The 21,294-nt window shown below is 39.7% G+C and overlaps 1 protein-coding gene across 4 annotated transcripts in view; it reads right to left on the minus strand.

Moving 5' to 3' along the window:
- The window catches only part of LOC100747038 (nephrin), a 494,062-nt gene that overhangs the window by 404,979 nt on the left and 67,789 nt on the right, over window positions 1-21,294 (minus strand). The window lies entirely within an intron of this gene.

Here is a 21,294-nt window from a genome sequence, read left to right on the forward strand (position 1 = left end):
CCGTTTTACAGGGATTTGCCGGGAAAAAATTCCCACTTGCAACAATCCACGAGAATATTCGCCAGAGAGGAATTAGTTTAGTCAACACATTCACAGTCTCCGAGATGAAGATGTACTCGGTTCACGACTATCTTGCCCGACTCAATTAATGTTATTAGCGAAATTTTAGAAATCGCGAGTTCTATGTTAACGGTATTAATAAATTATCTTACAATATAAGAGTTCTAGCTAAAAATTACAAACCACGCACCCGTTCGATATAAAATATCATAGTGCAAGGTAGTAACAGTCCGATCGTGCAAGATGATCCATTTGAACAAACTGTGCAAAATATTTTATAATTACGTATATTAAATAATATTTACAGACAAACATATTGCGTTAGATGGAAAGATACCGAGTGTCCAATTTTGTTGTGTCTACGTTCTAAACTTTCTTTTGTGATAAATATTTTCTATCCTGACAACTGCATCTGAGAATTTCCTATTCCATACACCATCGAAGTTTTTAATACCTCGATACGTAAACTTATGCTTCCTATAATTCAGTGAGACATGAACCGTTAAAAATCGAACGTTTCGCGTTACAACGCGTATTCTCTGAAACCTACTGAAAAAAAGAAAAAATAGAAAAACACGTATTCCTGTTGTTTGTGTAAAAAGATACTTACGTAATTTCCAGTTTCGAACGCATCTGACCAACAGTTGAGCGAGTGAACGTCTGTGCGAAGACTATACCGATATACGAGTCAAAGGACGGTAAACGCGTTTAAAGTTTAAAGCCATCCACGCAACTTCATCGGATACAACGTGCGATTGGCCGCGTTTTAAATATCGGTATCGGCGATCGAATCGCAATAACACGTGGCAGGCTGTCGCCAGGAATTTATCCAGTCGCGAAATTCCAAACTCGTTTCAGAATCGTAACAGGGCAGGATCATATTGCAGTAACAAGCGATATTAACGACGGTGAAACGTTTATGACCATACGTTTTTACGCAGTCTGCCGGGAAATTCCGTGAAACTCTCCACTGGCCGAACGAAAATGCCATTCTGACCAACGCAGCTGAAAAGATACGATCCTATTCGGAGATGGAGCCGAAAACTTTCGTCGTTCGCTTCACAACCGTGAAAACCGTGTATAACTCTCGTCGGCCTGGCTCACCTATTGCCTCTGCAACTTTTGAAACTTCCAAGATATACGATTATTATCTCTCTCTCCTTTCCTGACATTTCCTTAACACGCAAATTATAAGGTCGCCTTTACGCTCGGCCAGCTGATATTCAATTGCTGTAATTTAGGTTATTCGATCGAGTAATTCGACGAAAAGTAGCTTGCAATGTCAGTTTTGACCGCCTCGATAATTACATTTAACATCGTTACACTGTGCAACGTTATATCGAGTTTCAATGTATTTGTTGACACCCTGATGAAGCTAGCAAGGTGCAATGTTCACGTTATCAGAACGTTATATTATATTTTCTTGTTAGGCGCGATTCTTACTCGAAAGCCTGGAACAGTACTAGATTCGACGCTATAGAGTCAATTTCATTAACGCTGCGATACGAATCTCTCGTTTTTCGTTCGAGTCTCGTCGATGTGCCGGAATAGCGGTGCAACTCTTTTGCTTCGTCGATTACTGGCCCCATTTGCAACCAGCCCGTGACTGCGAGCGAGCAACCGATCGTAGAATTAATCGGGTACAAATGAAATTAGTAAGTCAAGTGGTAGTTGGAGTCAGCGAGGTAAATTCGTAGCACTTCATCCTCTTAGAAGTTCGGCCTGCCTTGTTTTCGCTTGTTACACCCGGGTCTAGTTGACTTGACAAATTGCGAAACGAGACAATTACATCTTCGCGTTCCCAGGGCTAGCGGAGCAATCCTCCCGAATTTCGTTTATAAAGTCTGAAAATCGGCTGAACAGATATGACTCGATTCGTTGTACGAGTACAATGTTCCGAAGAGAACGTCTTTGCGAATAGATAGTCTGCCGTTATTGCTTTCGAAAGTGCAAGAAATTTCACGTTCGCCCTCAAATTCTCTGGAGAAGATACTTACTTTCAGTACAAATTTTCTTTCTCCACATCTGCGTTTCACTTATCGAACCTCCCTGGAGATTTAAAAATCAGGCGTTTCTCTAGAAGGATGATTCCTTTTTATTTTTAACAGCACCGCTCGCATTTAGAATCACTCGTCTATTTGGACAATTGGTGTAATTAACGATAAAAATGTTCCAATCTAAATACGCGCGTGCGATATGAAGATGAATATACTGGAATTAGACCAGAAGCGTAAAACGACATTATCCTGGAAAACATGGTGGAAATAGAAAATAGGCAAGGAAAGTGTAAAGCCGTGTATCGAGTATAAACTATGTGATATCGTTAAACTGTGAGAAACACCATTGCTTCTCGATTTTATCAATTTCACGTCATCGTTTTCCATTTATCATCTTCCGGTTGCTTGGTATACTAGAACAAAACACCGTTTACTCCCTGTTATAATATATTGTTTTACGATATTGACTCATTATTGGCCGTAAATATTATTCCGCTACCGACGTCGTCGATATTGGATCAATAATGGTTGCCACGTTGTGCTACGGCCTGGTGTTCCAAAGATCACGATGTAATATTGCGTGATCGATATTAATCTAACTCCTGAGATTGAATTAGTGCGCCTGGCCAGCCAGAAGCAATTTGTTTCGTGAAAATTTGACGCTATCTAATCTTGATAATGTAAAAATTTCTAAAAAATATTTTATTACGATTTCTAATCGTCTCTATCGTATCGTAACTTATATTTTTCGATCTATTTTTCGATTTTTCGCGAGATTCCTTTAAGATGTTTAATTCGTGTTTTATCGACGTTATTAAAAGATCTCAAAAATCACGTTACTTTGTTGTTAACATTTCAATATTTTATATTTTATATATTTATTACATATATTTATAATATTTTTCTCGTAATATTGGTACGATAATTATCACGTTTCCAACGGTGTTAGAAACTTTAAAACGTTTGTCTCGTTGTTTTGAAATAACCCCTTTCTTGTAGTACTGTGCAATTCAGGCGTAACTCGGAGTTGAAGTAAGTACTCGATATTGATCGCGAGGCGGGTGTTATATTAGGCAGCCTGAATGGCAATTACTTATGAGCAAACACAGGTAACTGGTAATTACAGATGGTTGTTCATTGTTGCTTCGTCTGGAATTACGCCCGTTAAATGACAATTGTAATATGTAGAGTCTAAATCAGCTTTCAAGAAGGACTTCACTAGGGTAGAACAACGTAGAATGGAATATTCTCAATATGCGAAAGGTCAAATAGTCATATGGTAATACTCTAATCTATATACGTAATCAGTACGCAATTTTCTCATTTTCTATCTAATCTGTTTAACCTACCCTAACTTAAATTCTACATACAGAATTATTTTTTAGAATGTCGTTTGGCAAAAAATGGAATCTAACTATGCAACATTGAATATTTGACTTGGATCTCTTTCAAGAGTTTTCTCGGATTTCTATTTAAAGTATCGCGTTTAATATCTGTTCCATTTATTTGAAGAAATTAAGATTCAACCTTGCTATGGTCTACGAATCTTTTTGAGAACTTTTCAACTAATTTCAAAGAAATATTTTTATAATACATAATATGTAATAATATAATATATACAATATGTACTATCTAATATTTATATCTACTACTAATATTTATTTATTAAATAATAATATGTCATGTTTTTCTACAATATCTATCGTACGAATGTTTTTAACAACAATCACAGCAAGATTCGGATTAAAACCACGCGTTCGAATTTATTAAACGAATCGAGGAAAATAAAATTCACAATTAGCGTAAAACAACGAAACTCATCCCCGTGTGAGAAGGATAATTTAAAAAAACGCAAGCTGATCGTACCTCGCCTCGACTGAATGAAATTCTCGAAATTTCCTGGCATCAGCGGCGGCGTCGAAATTTTTAAATCGTTTGCCGCACGCGAACGCCACGAGGGAAATAGGGTTAGTATGGTTTCGGGGTAAAATTTACACGCACACACGCGAGCCAACGAAGCGTAGCTTCGATTATCAAAGAGGGTTAACGGTTATTTCATCGAATCATGGCAGTTCGAGGCGAGTAGAAATTGGCAACAGGTGGAACTGGATTGCCGCAGAAGCCACCGCCCTGATCAATACTTAATTACGTGATTCTGAACGACACATTTGTTCTCCGTTCTTCTATCATCGGCCAACCTCCTCTTACACTTCTGTCGGTCTCAACTTTTGTCATACGTAAACATTTAGGCGTTTCTCCATGACGATACTGTGACACTCGGCAATTTGCGGAAGTTGGATTCAAAATGTCGCGGATAAAACGACGCTAGAAGCGATACCATCGACGCGGACCTTTAACCTGCCGACCCGATAAACGGCACGGTTCTTACCGAACTTCCTCTGAAACGCGAGTATCGAGCTCCGAAACGAGCTTCTTCCACTGTTGCTTCTCGCGATTCGTTTTATCTTCTTGCTATCGCGTCACCGGTATGTCGCGTAAAATTGCGTTTAGCGATAGCGTTATTCGAAGAATTTAAACGATTTGTTTTATATCGTCTATTCATAGCGCAGAATTTTGTGCAATTTTTAAGAGCGAAGTTAGCGTACACAGGATAGACGTTCGTATTTTTAGGTTTCTTTCATTTTTAATTGGTTTCTTCGTTTGATTTAACACCAATGAACGTTTAGAGGATACGATGCCTGTATGTGTTTATACATTGTTCTTAGGAACACGAATTGGTCAACTTCGCTTTTGATTAATTTCTTCATTTCTACTGATATTCAATTCTCGGCATCTCGACATAGAAAAATATTTTTAACGCAAACGTACCGCAATACTTACATTGTAATTTAACTTTTGTTAAACACAACTCTTGTTTGGCAAGACAAATTCAGCGATGAGAATTGAAAACATCGGCAGCTCTTTCACGCAATCTTCTAATCTTTGAACTTCGAAATTTCAAATTACAGTTCGTCGGTAATTTGACGCATTCTCACGATACTTGTCTCGGTTCCTCGCTACACCAGCAATTGCCCTACAATTACCGTAGATGGTAATCAAGAACCAAAATGCTATATTCTGCAAAACCGAACCGCCTCTGTTGCCATAATTTCGATAAGGATATCCGGCGGGCTAATTAAGGACTGTTTGCGCGATAACCAATGGACGATCTGGAATGAAACATCCGGTTCGAAGCACATTCGCAACAAAGTATCGAGCTCGCATGGACAAAGACTGGTCGATTGCAACAAACGCTAACCGTCGTTTTCAGTCGAACCACCTACATAAATATACCAAACGATCATCGTCTTTACACGCGGACCTCCCCGTGCATTTTACTCTCCATTTATTCATTTGTTTATTTATGACTCGAATATTTTATACGCGATACGAATGAAAGAGAAAAAATGTTGAACTACAATAGCTTGGCAATAAATCAGTCTTTCAAATTCGGCGTTTCACTTTCGGATTAGTAAAATCAATATTTTTATTCAAGTTACTTCTATGGAACAATTCAAAGAGAAGATTAGCTATTTCTGTTGTTTCTAGGAATCTGCCTTTCGAACGTATATTGAAATTACAATATACAGGGTGGTTGGTAACTGGTGGTACAAGCGGAAAAGGGGTGATTCTACGCGAAAAAAGAAGTCGAAAATATAGAATAAAAAAATCTTTTTTTAATTTTTTTTTAAATCTACAGTGAGCTCCGCTATAACGAGACGCGATAAAGTGCACGCGTACCGAGCGAAAATTCAAAGTCGATTTTCTCAAAAACAAAGCCTCAAGCGAAAAATTTTTCGTTCGGAAAAATGATTCCGGAAGAAGCATTAGACGCGCATGCAAACTATGTTATGCAAATAAAAGACGTCGAATGGACCGAACAAAGGCGCAAAAGAATTTGAAGAAAACAACTTATTGTCCAAATTGTCCCTCAACTATGTATAGAATGCTTTAAAGTTTTACATTCTAAATAATTTTTTTAATAAACCATTTTCGTATTTTTATTTTATAACAATTCAACTATTATTACAATTAATTATTAATTAACAATGTATTATTATGGAATATCTTTTCAAATACCTACGACGATCCTTCGCAAGTAGTCAAATAAGCGACACCCGAATATAGGTTACGTGGCCTGACCAGAAACTTTGCTGACACCCAAATACGGGTGTCGTGGCGGTCAACGTGTTAAAAACGTTGTTGAAAACTTTCAAGACGAGCAGAAGCTCTACAATAGTCCAATTCCTACGTAGCCACGGACGAGACTATTGTCGATGTAACGTCGTTCGTGCCTCTCTGCTTATCCATTCCACCCTCTAAAGCAATGTTTCTCTAATTGACTGATTCTAAAAATGAAAACTCTGCGCCACGCCAAACAATCTATCACGTTCGCTTCCACACGGGCCATTCACACCGGACCATTATTTCTGCTCGATCTAAAGAAAAATAGGTCAGTGACCCTGACGAAATAAACAGGTATCGCAACTGGTATAAAAATCATCGCTCGGAACATCTTCGAATCTGATTTCTATTTGCACGAAGGTAAAGCTCCTCGTTTAACCAATGGCCCAACAAAGTATTGTTCTGAACAAACGGAGAAAGAAAGGGCTAAACCGGAAGTGGGAGGAAAAAAGGAAGGTTGAAAGAGGTGGGATGAGAACCGAAAGAAAAATTGTATTCCGAATGGGCAACACAAAGGCCATTGTCCCGCGGCTATGTGTCACCGACAGGAGATTCCGACGAGCTGCAGTGAAATTAGTCGCGAGCAATTAACGTCCGCTCGTAGCACAGATATAAATCCGGCGCGTGTTGCAGCCACGCGAGCGCGCAGACGCTCATTCGCGCTCGCCACCCTCTGTTGTACCCGCGTACACCATCCATGGCACTCCGATCTGCACTCGGTCAGGTACGCATCAAAGCGAAGTAATGCAGTTGCCAGTCGAACGCACGCACAATGCCAGCTAATGAGTCAGCTCTTGATGAACCTGCCGACGATGACGCGCGCCCATAGACAGTGGATTGTCCGATCGTTTCCCAGCCAGACCGACCAGTCCATCCCCCGGGAGCGTTGTTACTCGTTTAATTCGACGATAGATGTTCATTCGGATTACCGCGGTTTCGTTTAGCGGCAATGTGCATTCTCTCGCTCTCGTTCCTCTTTTCTGTGTTTCCATCTTTCTTCCATCGTTTCGCGTCCCCTGCCTCCTCGCGTGTTTGCGAAACAGAGTACAGATATGCACGTAGGTTTATCGAGGGATTGCGAGACAAGCGTCGATTATGAGAATTACTATTTTTGAGTTATTGTTAAATTTGGAATCTAAGGGCGGGATAATTTACAACGCTTGTTGCGAAAGAGATTTTTGCCGCGCCTTTTCATTAGAACGTGGAATTCGGACAGAGATCAGTTTGCTAGTGAATTTTGCTCGTAAAAGTATAGATCCGCGCGTACGTTCGCACTTTTCGCCTTTCTGGTTTGGTATTAAAATGAAGAATTTTTCAGGAAATGTAGCCGAATATGTAGCTTGGCTCCTGAACGACTCGATTAATGGAAGAATCTCGCCTTGTATAAAATTTTTATATAAGTTGTTAATTTTACGCTTCGTAGATCTTAGTATCGACACGAAGCTTAGTAGCTAGAATCATACAATAGCCATTTCGTTACGGCAACTATGGTCGCTCTGTTATCAAAGAGTACGATTATGCAGTTTGTTAAACATTCGATCGAGATAGGCGATATAAAAAAAATAAAATGAAATAAAATTGACGCTCGGGTCGATAAGATAATGGGCAGACTATGTTCATTAAACGCACGACGACTTAATTTAGAAGATGATACAGCGAAAGATAGTATTTAGAGGCCGTTTTCAGTTGATGCGATGGCTAAAGTCGACGTTAGTACCTGCACGTCGTTTCGTGAATATATAAAGCCCGTATTAGGAACGAGGATAATACGTAACAGAGTATGACATCATTTTTAGTCCTTATCCAATCTTTGTGTCAGTTTATTACGTCGCGATAAATCGTCTGGAAGGTTGTTTTATTATATTTTAAAAACGCGTTGTTTTATTATTTTCGAGAGGATCAGGCGGAAAGTGATAAAATCTTTGAGCAAAATTATTTTCTATTACGAACACCCGTATGTTCTCAAACGTTAAGATATTTTACCACGCGTAACCATAAAGATTTGCAAATTCGTAACAAAACCTCTTCCAGACAAAGAATGCACGCCTATCATTCTTCCACTGAGTTTCTCCTTTCTACAAATGATAGAAAAAATCTTACGCGTCTCTTCTTCGAAAGATAGTTACTTTTCTAATCGTTCGTTTTGCACTGTGCATCGTTTTATTACATTGACAAAGAGTTAGGTGAAACCTATGGCGAAACTCTTCATTAATTGAAATCTATCAGAAATAGATTCCAACTCGAACAAATCGCAAGCGACTAATTTCTTCGAACATGACACATTACACGTCCCAAAAACAAGGGAGCGTGCTGTGGATATCACGAGAGCTCGGTTCAATTCAACATTTCTAACACGCCACACACGGAAATCGAAATCTCCGCACTTAACGCCATTGGGAACCAGTGAATCGCTGGACCCGGGAATACACACAGTCTCTCTCTCTCTCTCTCTCTCTCTTTCCATGTGTGCACCAGAAACCGATTCAACCATGCATGCACGAAACAAGTTTCGCGGGAAACGTTGCGTTAGAAGCTTCTCTACCGGTGCACGATCGTGTACACGCTGCCGAACGAAAACGCGAGCTTCGAGCTCCGCGTGAACCAGATGCGAAACCGCTCGCTGGCCTAGTTGAATTATCGGAAAAAATGATCGTCTACGATAGAAGAATTAGAGCCATGATAAACGAAGGGAACTTTGCCGATGGTTAGGCGGACGTTGGTTTCAAACAGGACAAAGTTTGCTCCACCTAGCCGATTTGGGCTTTTAGTACTTTGGTTCCAATAGTTTGATGCGGGCTGATAATTGGTAAAAGTACGTCATATCGGAAATAAAATTATAAATGGTAAAATTTTCTCAAAGCGAGTGTAAATCAATAAATGCGTGGCAAATGGTCACGGTCGACTTATGGTATGCGAATACCTTTTCCAAGAAATAGAATCTCAGAAGTGAATTTTCTGTAATTTGCGGGATATTACAATTATCATAATAACGAGATGGAAATACCTTAAAAATTACAGGCAACGTCTAACGACGGCTAATTAAACTATTTGAACTTGAGAAGATTCCATAGTCGTTGTAAAAATGAAATTATCCGTTCCAACCTTTGAACATTTAGAATTCCTATCTCGTTTCTTATCCTTATTATCGCTGTTTTAAAAATCCAGCGAATAATATCAACTAATTGTACGTAGAACTAACAACCACTTCCCAGTATCTATTGTATTTTCTCCCTGCTCGTTGTTCGTAATTTATACCAAATACAACGTAGCAGCAAGAGACGCAGGTCTCGTTCAGATGGCAATCTTCTGCTTACAAAGCCGACATTATGCTTCACGTTGTTCTTAATTCGCTTGCGTGACACACAGAGGCGATCGTGACCAACTCAACGAACGGACAAGCCGATCTCTTTCAAAGTTTCCTGCGATTCGTTCGACGCGATCTGATACGACAGATACGTTTATGAGAACCACGGTCGCTGAAAACTGCCTGGTAATTGAAAATCGCTCATCACGCAAGTAGAACGCGAGAAGTTTCCATCGCATTCGCGCTTTAATGACAAAAAGAACAGCGTATTAACGCAGGCTGAAACGAAAGCGAGCGCGACTGCGGGTACCAAATTACCGAGATACGTGTTCGTGGTGGATGATAGATAAAGGGAGCGAGAATGGGATGAGGCGAGAATTCTCAGCGCTGAATTATCCTGGATCGAAGGATTTCCTGAGGAAATCATGACCGCGAGCTACGCTACCATAAATTTGTTGGGTCTGCCGCTTCCTTCGGCCATGCCAAAGTGATGCTAATTTTCTCGTAAGCGAGAGTAACGAGACGACGACAAATTGAAACAGGAAAGCTTTTAGAGACGAATAAAGAGAATGCTTTCGGCTATATTAAAGGAATATTTTCTTACTTTCTCATATTTTCATGGAGAAGCATTATTAACGATCAAGCATCGACGTTTCTGTTCCAAGGAATTAGAGCGATCTCTCTGAATCCTGTAATTCCAATTACCTAAAAATTTACTCCGATTTCTCTTCGCAATCCCTCGTAATCCTATCAATCGCATTAAATCGATTTCTTATACCTAATCAATTTCAGCATGGCTAATACGCTGATTCGCGAATGCAACCAGTTCCTGCTGTCGCTATCATATTCAACGACGGTAACACCGAGACGAATTAACCAGCTATAAAAAGCGCAAACTTCAAACTAAAAGGAAAATTCGAGGGAGGAAGAGAGAGAGAGAGGAAAAAGATAGAGGAAGCCATAATTCCAACCACTTCGATTCGAACGAAAGCGAGGAAAAAAACATCGAACCGGCTCGGCAGCTGGCTTCATTCACGAGTTGCGCTGCTCCATCAGTTTTCAAGCGACCCGTCGTAAAAATCCGTTTCGCGTTCGTCGCGGCACGGCGGACGTCGGGGAATTGCAAATCTTCTGATTATTACATCGACGACACCGACTCGACTGAAACTGGAATAAGAGGAAGACATAGAAATAGAACAGACAGAGAAAGAGAGAGAGAGAGAGAAACAGAGAAAGGCGTTGAAGAAGAAGGGAGCAATACGGTACTACACGTTGCGCACCCGGTACCCTGCATTGGGACGATTTTTCCAGCGGAGCCTGTGAAACAGGTTGTTCCGGTGGTGCGAGCGAAAAAGAATAAAAGAAGAAGAACGGAGGAAAGATTATAGCGAGGAATGAACGGAAGGAGGAGAAGCACAGCCGGTGAATCAGCCTTTTTTATTCAAGCTTGCTCGGTTGCTTGGTTCAACGTACGGCAAACGTACGTACTCTTACAGGGCTGCTGTAATTTCCCATCTCTCTCTGTCCCATTCTCTATCTCTTTCTCTCTTTTCATTCCGTTTCCTAACTCCCTCCTCTTCCTCCTCTCTTTTTCTCTCGTACTTGATGGTTTTAGTAGCCTGTCTTCCTCTGCCGGTTAAATTTCTCGCTGATAAGTGGTCGAATTAATCCCGTCAAGTAGATTTTCAGGCATCGTTGGCTCGCTTTCACCGTACGATCGGTATTGTTTCGGAACGATACTTTTGCCGTCAACCGGGACACCTCGACAAATTGGCCGTGGTATCGACGCGCCTCGTACAACGTTCCTGGACGTCGCTGGAAAATTTCTAATTGAGAATCCGCCGCCACCCGGAAGAATCGACAAAGCGATCGAGGTCCTTTCCCAGCGGATCCGGTGTATCTGGCCTCGAACAGTCCTCGACGAATTGTCTCGGAAGAAGGAATGGAGATAGTAATAGTTCCGGTCGCTTTGTTATATGTTTAATCACCTACCTTCTGGTTTTTTGGACTGACGAATTGATAGGATCAATAATGAGAGAAGCTTCGTAATAAGGCAAATTATTATCTATTACTTCTTGATTGACCGTATTAATGACCGATCGACCGATTTTAATTTAGGAAACGAATTTAAAGCAGCGAACGAAACTTACTTTTCCTTGACGATATTTTTGCACAAGTAAATATTTCATCAGGATTATACCTCGTATCGTATTTTATAGTCAACTGTAGAAAGACTTCGATATTATAGAAACTGTATTTCAGAGGATAATCAAAGAACGTAACATTAAAACTTTTCAAACTATTGTTTTATTTTATGCGGATCTAACTATGTTGTATATAAATGATTATAATTACACACACATAAAAGAAATAATATTTCTATCTCGGTAAAAATCAACGTTAGTTTTGCCAAAGATACAGACCTTCGTGTTTCGAGATAACACCGGACTGTACTTCTAATTAAATCTATTTCTAATTCAAATTCTAAATTACATTCTAATGTTCCGTTTAATTAAAGATAGGTAATCTCCAAAGAGCAATTACATTACCAACATGTAATCACCTAAGCCGTCTACCTGAAATTACGCTCGAATTACAATTATTACAGCAAATAATAATCATAATACTCGGCAGTATAACGCTATTGACAATTACAAACATTCCTTTCCCATAATTCCCGTTTCCCGTGCTGGTTACCCAGCGACACGTGCGTTAACACGAATCTCTCGCGTTTCCATTGGAATTAACACGGCAATACAAAAGATAAATCTCGACTTGACAAATATGAAGCTACGTACATGATTGTACACGTATCCAACTGACAGAACTCTCTAATTGGTATGTAATCGTAACAGAGATTGCCTCTGAATATCGAGGTAAATCAATCGCTAAAACCACTTTGACCGAACCCGTGGAAAAACCACAGAAACAGGACTATCGTTGAAAAGGTGCGTCGAGGAAAAAGATTCACTAGCACTGAAACTGCTTTGCTAACATCGAAAATTATTTTATATTTTATATAAATTTCGTATTATGCAAAGAATGGATCTTGAGACGCGAAGAACGACGAAGAAAAAAACAGCGTGGTTTGACGCATCTGACGATTTTCTATGAGAATCGCGTATCAAAGAGACAGAAATTCTCACGCGACTATGAAAAGCAACGCGAAGAGAATAATGAACTTGGAAAACAGTGAGTCGATAATACGCGAATATTCTCGAAGAACGATAACGCCACGTGTAACAGGCGCTAAAAAGCCTCGTAAACGGCTGGCTCGAAGGGGGCGTGAAAAGGGCGTTTCTGATAGCCTTGGATCCAAACGTTCCTATTACTGGCGATGGAATCACGCTAATCTCGCGATGAACCTAACACACGCTTCTCCACCCACAAGCACTTCATTCTTGCTTCGATGCGTTTGACGAGTATGGATGATATTATCGCCATAGTTTGGGACGATCTTTGCGACTCACGCTTTTCTCTGTTTCAGTAGGTTGGAGCAAATTCGTCCATTCGATAGGTTTAATATCGTTGCGAGAAAACTTTAGTCGCGGTTATACAGTGTGAGACTACGTTTTAGTTTCGAAGATGCGTAAATTTTTTTTAGCAAACTGGCACGTGGGTTAAATTCTTTGATTAGAAGAGCGACTGAAAGATCGACGTTTTACGAGAAAACTGAATTTTTATAAATAAAATGTAATACGATCTTTCGAATCTCTTTCCTCGTGCAGAATTAAAACCGTTGATTTATAAAACGAGTAACGCTGTGTAACTTAAAAATTCAGAAACACCAACCAAACCAGAACAACTAACCAAAATTTAACACGGCACAAGATACTTTGCTATGGAAGATTCGCCTTTCGGTCGCGTCGTAAGTTTCCAATTCGATGGAACGTTCGTAAGGGGAAAGGAAACGAGGCAAGATGATTCGTTAGAAAAACTGGAACTGCCTGTGGCACAGAAATCAAAAAAAAAAAAAAACGTCGTAGATAAAACACGACTCTTTCTAAACGCACGTATGCGCTAACATATTTTAACCGATCCATCCGTTTGCTCTCTCCACGACCGCCAATAATCGGTTGCGGTTATAATTTCATTCGATAAACAACGACTACCAGTTCGACATAGAACACCGAAGTCGTAAAGCGAACGTTGCAGCTAAAGACGCCGCTGATAAAAGTTCTTTGGCAGCAATATTACAGCCCTCGACCGCAAATGGTTAATACCGTGCGGTTAGTTAGGGCGATACTTTACTAAGCGAGACCTTCCACGTAGTCGTACCTCTTATTTGCAAGTTTACCGAGAGCGATTAACAACCATCTCGGGTAGAAGTTAGCTGAATCGATCGATCGCTCGAAGCTAGGTACAGTGAAAGAAAGAGGAAAAAAACGAAGACTTTCGATGAAAGGTACAACCATTGAAAAATTAGAGGCACCGGTTGATTTATTGCTCGTCTGTGTATCGTGTTTGATTAATCGAGTAGCTTGTTGCAAGCTTAAGAGATGCTAAAAAACCGAGGATGCTAATTCGTGGGACACGATTGAAAGAATTTTTTCGACAATGGGGAGGTTGATTGATTGAGTCGCGAGTTCAGCGAGATCACTCCCTTCTTTTTATAGGAAAACGAGGATGAGACTGAACAGATTCTTACTTGGGAAAAGGTTTAAGGAGAAACGCGATTAACTTTGCATTTCGTAACTTGTTTCAATAATCGGAATCCTGTTTAAGGAATTAAAAGTCAACGCTTTAGCATCGAAACGTTTACATACGCGAAACATCTTATTGGTACATAGAACAAAACTGTACTTCATACTGTTTGAGAAAACGTAAGTAGCTTTCTTCCTCTCGAATTTCCGCAATTGTTATTAGCATTCTTCTCTATGTACGATAAGTATCTTTCAAAATAGTTGCCTTGATAGATTCAGCTGAGAAATTCTGTATACGTGGAATTTGCGCTTGCAACAGGTTTCTTCCTAAACTTAATCGATCGACAATTAGCACCACCCCTTTGTCCATAGATCTCTTAATTTATTATACAGATGCGACTTTAACAACTTTTATTTCATTCGGTAAACAGGAAAAATCGGACAAGATGAAAAATGGAAGAGCAGCAACCTCGCAGTTAAAAATATCCTTACGCGTTCTTCCCACAAGGAGATCTAATTCTCCGCTCGATTATTGTTACCGTATATTGTGTATATTGTATGTATCGTTAATTATAATTATCCTCCAACTATTTAACAATTTATTCATTCCTTTTCTCTCGTATCCTTCGTCTTTATTATTCCAATATGCTTCCGGTAATACTGCACCGCTTTTCTATCATTTATTCGCGACAGTCGAAGCTGTATATACATAATATACCCTTCAACTACACTGGAATTTATATAACAGACGCCTTCAGACGCACAAAATTGTGAATATACGAGCTGAAAAGATAACACTTGCCAGCCAATCTAACGCAAATTAAAGTAAGACGCAGATTTCATCGTTCGATCAACTTGCCCCGTCTGGCAGTCCGTTATCGCCATTCTCCATCGTCTTTAAACATTCTTCAGCGGCGGAAATAAGTACGCGTCAATCGATCGATTTCCATTACTGTCCCGCCGTCAGAAACGGAATGTTCCCTTAAATAATACTCCACCGTGAAGCAAATTACGGGGGCTGCTTATGTATTATTGATGTTCCCGGACAGAAGGTCGCTAATACGAAAGAAATGACAGGCAGAGAAAAAAAGGAAAAAACGGTGCACGGTTGATTCTCGCGAGGACTCTCGATGCTCGCGGGCTAACGAGAAACGTTCCTTCCAGTTTCTCCATATTCCGGGGAAGAATTATTGGCGCGCGTTCGTTATGCCCGTTTCACAACTTCTCGATACGCGGTCGCGTCTCTCTCGTCAATTGCTCGCTAGTCCAGAGAGCTTGTACAGACCGAGAAAAGTAAATAATAGAAACGAAAATGGGATAGAGTCGTGAAGGACGAGTAAAATGAAACAGCTACTTTTGTTTACGCGCTTTTAATTAGATTCGTTAGGTAAACTTCGAGAAATTAGGATATAACGACAGAGGTGGTAACAAGGAACACGAGCTTTCAGAAAATTAAACTTTCGATAGCTTTGTTAATGTGCTGATGTTATTACGATAGAAACGTGAAAATAGAATAAATGGAATGGAGTTTAGCGAGTAGAAACTACTTAGTTTATGGTAAAACTCCAGCATATAAACTCTTCGCGTTGTTGTGAAAATACCATATCCAAGTGTTTACAAGTGTTTGTAGAGACTTTTGTTCTTTCTTAACTGTATACAGTGTACAAGTATAGTTGTTAATTTTTGTGTGCAACATGAATTTCCAATTAAACGATATAAAATAACGTATCAAGATATTAACTATTATCTCTTATATTCTAGCATTAAACATCTCTTAAAATTCTTCGTTATTCCTGTTTAAAACTACTTTCCAGCAGCTGCAACTACTTTCCATCACGTCGTAGCTCCTTATTTACACACTTGATTAAGCGATAAAATCTTGTAAAGATCTCCCCTGCGTAAAGAAATGGATGCGAGATAAAATGCAACGATACTGACATACTTGCATCGACGAGAGAACAACGTCATAATTATAAATCTGATGACACCGATGCTAAGAAAGATTATTCCTTGAAAAAAAAAAGAAAAATCAAAATTACATATTTGATACAGACATTACCATTCTCTGTACCTACGTACACGTTTACATCCTGATGAAGTCAACGCAGTGCAAACTAAATAATAGGTGTCCATTATTAAATACCACGAAATTACAACGTTAAGCTCGTTGAACAACCTTTCAACGCGTTCTATGCCTCTCCTCCGAAGCATAACGCGTATCACGGGAATGCCACGCTGAAGAAGCGACACGATCCGGCGATCTTATTTCGCGATAGGCGAAAAGAACGGCCACTAAGCTTGACGGTCACGCGCCGATTCGTTATTCATCGCGCATCGTGTAATTGCAGATCGGCGTTTAAGCGCAATTTGCCGCTCGTTTCATCTTTGGACGCTCTGTCGGCGTTTCTCTTTTCTTCGCTCTCGTTCATCCTTAGAAATTAAGCGAAGAGAAACGGTCCGCGCGGCGTGTCGCAGCGACCAATATTCCCCGATAAACGACTGGACGAAATTACAGGTCTTTCCCATTCCCACGCTATGCTCCTGTGCAACGCGCCACTCTCTGTCCAGCTTATTTTTTCGAGAAAATAATAACCGCTCTCCGAGCGCTATCACAGCGAGCTGACGGGGGTATTCAACGGTTGGCAAAAACACGAAACGAGCTGGCGACGTTTAAGAATTCGTCGTGTTTTCGCGGTGGAAATGCAGGAAAAAATGTTTAATCGTCCTGTTAGCAAGCAAATAAATATTTAAGTGATCCCCGGTTCCGGATAAATTCACGGACCGAAATTTCGACTCGCGACGTCATTTCTACGTGAAGTTTATTTATTACTTATTATTTATTATAAAAGGACGCATTATGTTTTTTAAGTGCAATACATTTTTTAATGTACCAAGATTTTTTAATGTATATATAACGTATGACGAGTATGTTCTTGCAAGGTGAAAAATGTCGAAATCTCGCTAGCTGCTGCAATGAGACGCGGCTGTCGTGATTATATATTATTGGTAACATTTCAAAATGTATAGAGGTACACAGGATATTTGTTAGAGCGACATATTTTTGGCGAAAAATTATCATACACCATGAATAACTACGTCAAACATATCTCTACGAAATATACTCAACTATATGTCCTGTAATTCCTATATACATTTTCAGGTTCGTTTCGAATTTTACCAACATAATCATGATACTCGTGTTTCATAACAGCGCAGAAATTTCAAAATGTTTCGTATAACACGGGTAATACATTCATAAAATGTGTCTACAGACGTGCACGCCTTCGCAGACACACGTAATCGTGATTCTGCACAAGTTAGAGAACACAGAGACAATTATATTTTCTTTTTATCGGAATGTTTTAAAATAAAATGATTCTAGTTATACGTCTTGTTGGTCAATAATCTTGTTTTCTTGTTTCCGTATAATACGTTGCATCGTTGATAAAGGAAAACGGAGCTCGGTAAACTAATTTTTGTCGGTTCAAGTCGGACGTGGAATTTCACGGAACGACTGGGAACTTGCCCCGAAGTGGTGTATTGTGCCGAAGAGTTTTGTTTCAGAAGCGGAAACAAGGCTGGATTAAGAGTTTGACCGCTGTTATTCGTTCCCTTGAATCGAGGATCTCGAGCACTCTCTTTGTTATCGTTCCTTCGCGTTTCTTCCCTCGTTTTAAGCGTTTCTCTAATTTAGGAAAATTTTCACTTTGACGACAACCGATACTCCAATGCTCAAGACAATGCCCGCAATTTTTGCTTTTACACCAGCCTCTTGTTCGTCTTCCTTGTTAATATAATTTCGCTTCGCTTGGTATCTCTTGTCATTGCTTCTTGTTACTTCACGCGTAAGACTTTATTGAAATAATCTTAGATAAAAAATTATAACGAGAAGAAGACTCTTCGCTTTCAATTTTATGCTGTATAATTGTATTACTTTATTCTTGAAAATTGAAACATCTCTAGTTTGCACGGATGGGATGCAAGAAATAGTTGCACATACTCTTCTTTTCGAACGAAGCCTTTTCTTTTATATCAAATCCTATACATCTCATTTTCATGCTATTAAATCTTTTTAATCGTACGAAAGCACTAGCAAATGATACTGAAATTTAGGATACTTGGTGCTAATTAATTAGTACGTAATATGATAAATCGGCAGAGAATTCTCCGTATGATTTCAAACTTTCCATTGTACGTCTGAATCACCCGACGGTCGAAGCAAGAAAGACGAACGACGGAGCTGTAACAACGACCCGCCGCGATTATGCCACGAAACGTAACGTTTTTCTTATCATCGCGTACAGCGGGTATAGCGATTACGTCAACTTTGCGTCTTTCCTAACACGTAAAGGCTATAACAAACACAACGCTACGCAAATAGTATTTATTTTCACTGTAGATATTTTTCCATACAATAAATTGGATCGTTTGTGTCCAAACGTAACATCTTAACCGTTCGAAGCTTTCGAAAAATCTGCCGATTTCTCAGCGGTAAAACCTGCTTTTCGCAGCTACTGTACGCAGCTATTAAAACATGTTCAGAACCGTAATTATTACGTAAATTTAAGTGAAACGACCGGACCGTCGGCATCGAGATATCATCATCGTTTCCAATTCTTCTCACGTGTTCCAATACTTAGATCGTGCAGTAGCATCGACGTGACCCAATGGACATTGGGAACGAGCTTTTACGATTTAACGTAATACCAGCCGCGAGAGCTCGTGCTCGTTGCAGTGCGCGCATCCTCGTACCCGGGCGAAACTTTCGATTCGACCGGCAGCAGTCTCACGTCAGGTGTGGATAGTCGAGTTACCAACAAATAAAATTCAATTTTACCACCGTGCCCGACGACGCCATCCGCAACGTGGTCGGCCGTCGTAACCGGAAAGTTAGCGCGGTGAAACGCTTTAAAAAGAAGATCGGCGGCTGGCTACGGGTCTGGAAAATCGGCGTCATGCGTTCTACGTGAACGAAATGCAACGCACAGACTGTACTAAAAAGAAGGTAACTCGATTTCTTTTCTACAAACTTGGTAATTTTCGTCCGATTTAACGTTTTCAGAGCAACGTTCAATTTAGTGGCTGTCGAAAGTTCCTCGCCGCGATCATAATTTTATTATTATCGTTGAACTAAACGATCTTTGAAGAGGGTATATCGTGGAATACGTGCTGTAGGTTATAAAATAGAAAATGTAACGTGTTTGCGGTGTTCTGTAACTGGTGGTGTAACTATACGAAGACTATAGAAAAGGAACGTGGCAAAAGCCACGCTTTTTTATTTTCTATGGGAAATTTTAGAATTCAATATCCTGTTACTAGAAATATCATTATATCTGATTTTCGAGACGAACACGCTTTTTCGTCCTTTTTGAAACTTTCTGAATCTTACTGAAGCTCTGATAATCTTTATCATTCCGAGTTTAACAGACTATCTTTACGATTTTAGATCCAGCAGAGTATTTTCATTCGGAATTATATCGCGTTAAAATTCTCCTGTCCAACCATAGGATGTTATTAAAATCAGAAAATCGACAAAAATATACTTATCATCCTCTCCTGTAATCTTCGGGTACAGTCCGTAGCAAATGGCTGGAGAAATGTTATTTTTTTAAATATTAACGAATTAAATCGAAAATCATTTATGATAATAAATTGCATCGCAGTTGCAGTCGAAGGTAGAGCTTATAACAACTACAGGATTTCTGATCTTTGTAACAACGTTTATCGATTATATGCCAGAAGCAGAATAAAAACCTCGAAACGCTCGAGGTTACGTAACATGCGTACATACGTGTAATGCTATGATAATAATACAGAAGTAATAATTGCAGATAGATCGTAACGGATATTAAATTCTCGTTAATTCCTGCGGCGTTAAAAACAGAAGAAAAAGTGTCGTGGAATAATTTAGAGGAGAATGCACTGTGGACTCAAACCTGGTTAAATTTTCAATCTCACGGAGCAACATCACATTCTCGTCGCAGAACACGAGCACATGGACAAGAGGAAAAGTTGGAGAATAGTTGGGTCGTGTACCGTTAATGAGGCGAGAAAATTGCCGCACTGTTTCGATGATAGTAAATGGATTTATTTCCGCTGTTTCTATTCGTCGTCGTTCCACCTTTTTAACCCGCGCTTATGACTGATATTTCAAATATAATAGAAAGGAAGCGTTTGTAACGGAATTGGATTTCTTAAAATTTCGTTACCCGATATAGTCTCGTTTCTGGAATCAGCTTCCTTTTACGGTAGAATTTTCATGACCTTTTCAGTTGTACAGTTTCATAACCATGATTTTATCATTTGTATAGTTTCACAATCTATACGAATGTACATTTTGAAGAAAATTCGTAGCTACGTAGAACAGAAATTACCTTAAGATTCTATCATCGCCGTCCACAAATTAAATCCTCGTCTCTTAATATGAAGATGAAAATAAAACAAAATCAGGCCATACCTCTTTCGAACGTAAAACAAATTTTCACTCTAACTTTATTTCCAACTACACGATCTCTATGAATCTCATAAATATTTACAAGATTACTGAATCTAAATTACTGAATGCAAATTGCGTGTAATATTCGAACGTATAATACATACTATTAACCCACTAAATATCCCTAGAAAGAATCATAAAACAAAGAGGTGGAGAACTTGCTCTATGAGCACGCGAGGAAAACCAGTGTACGATGCAAACGAGCCGAACAAACGACCGCTATAAAACGCATCGATCATCCGTGAAAGGAGAGTGACCGGTCGTTTCAATGAAAACGACCAAGGATCATGTAAGACACCTGTTGACAGCTAATAAACGCGATAAAAAGCCTTCTCGTTTCACGGAGAGACGGAAATCATATTGAAACTGACACGTCGTGTCTCGCCGATCGGTCTACGGTTTTATAGCCGATTGATTAGATCGCGGAACCATTCAAAAAACGAAATCGTCGACCGCGACCGAAAGGGACAGATTAATGTCGATCTTCATCAGCGGCGCGTGAACATGCCATTCGTACGCAAATTTTATCGGTCCGCGAAGCTATGCGCCGGTTTTTGTCAGCCGACTGAGCGAACCGAATTTATTTGCCGGACAACTCCATTTTCCTGG

The sequence above is a fragment of the Bombus impatiens genome, unplaced genomic scaffold (genome assembly GCF_000188095.3).
Source record: "Bombus impatiens unplaced genomic scaffold, BIMP_2.2 scf_0060, whole genome shotgun sequence".
NCBI classification, from domain to species: Eukaryota; Metazoa; Arthropoda; class Insecta; order Hymenoptera; family Apidae; genus Bombus; species Bombus impatiens.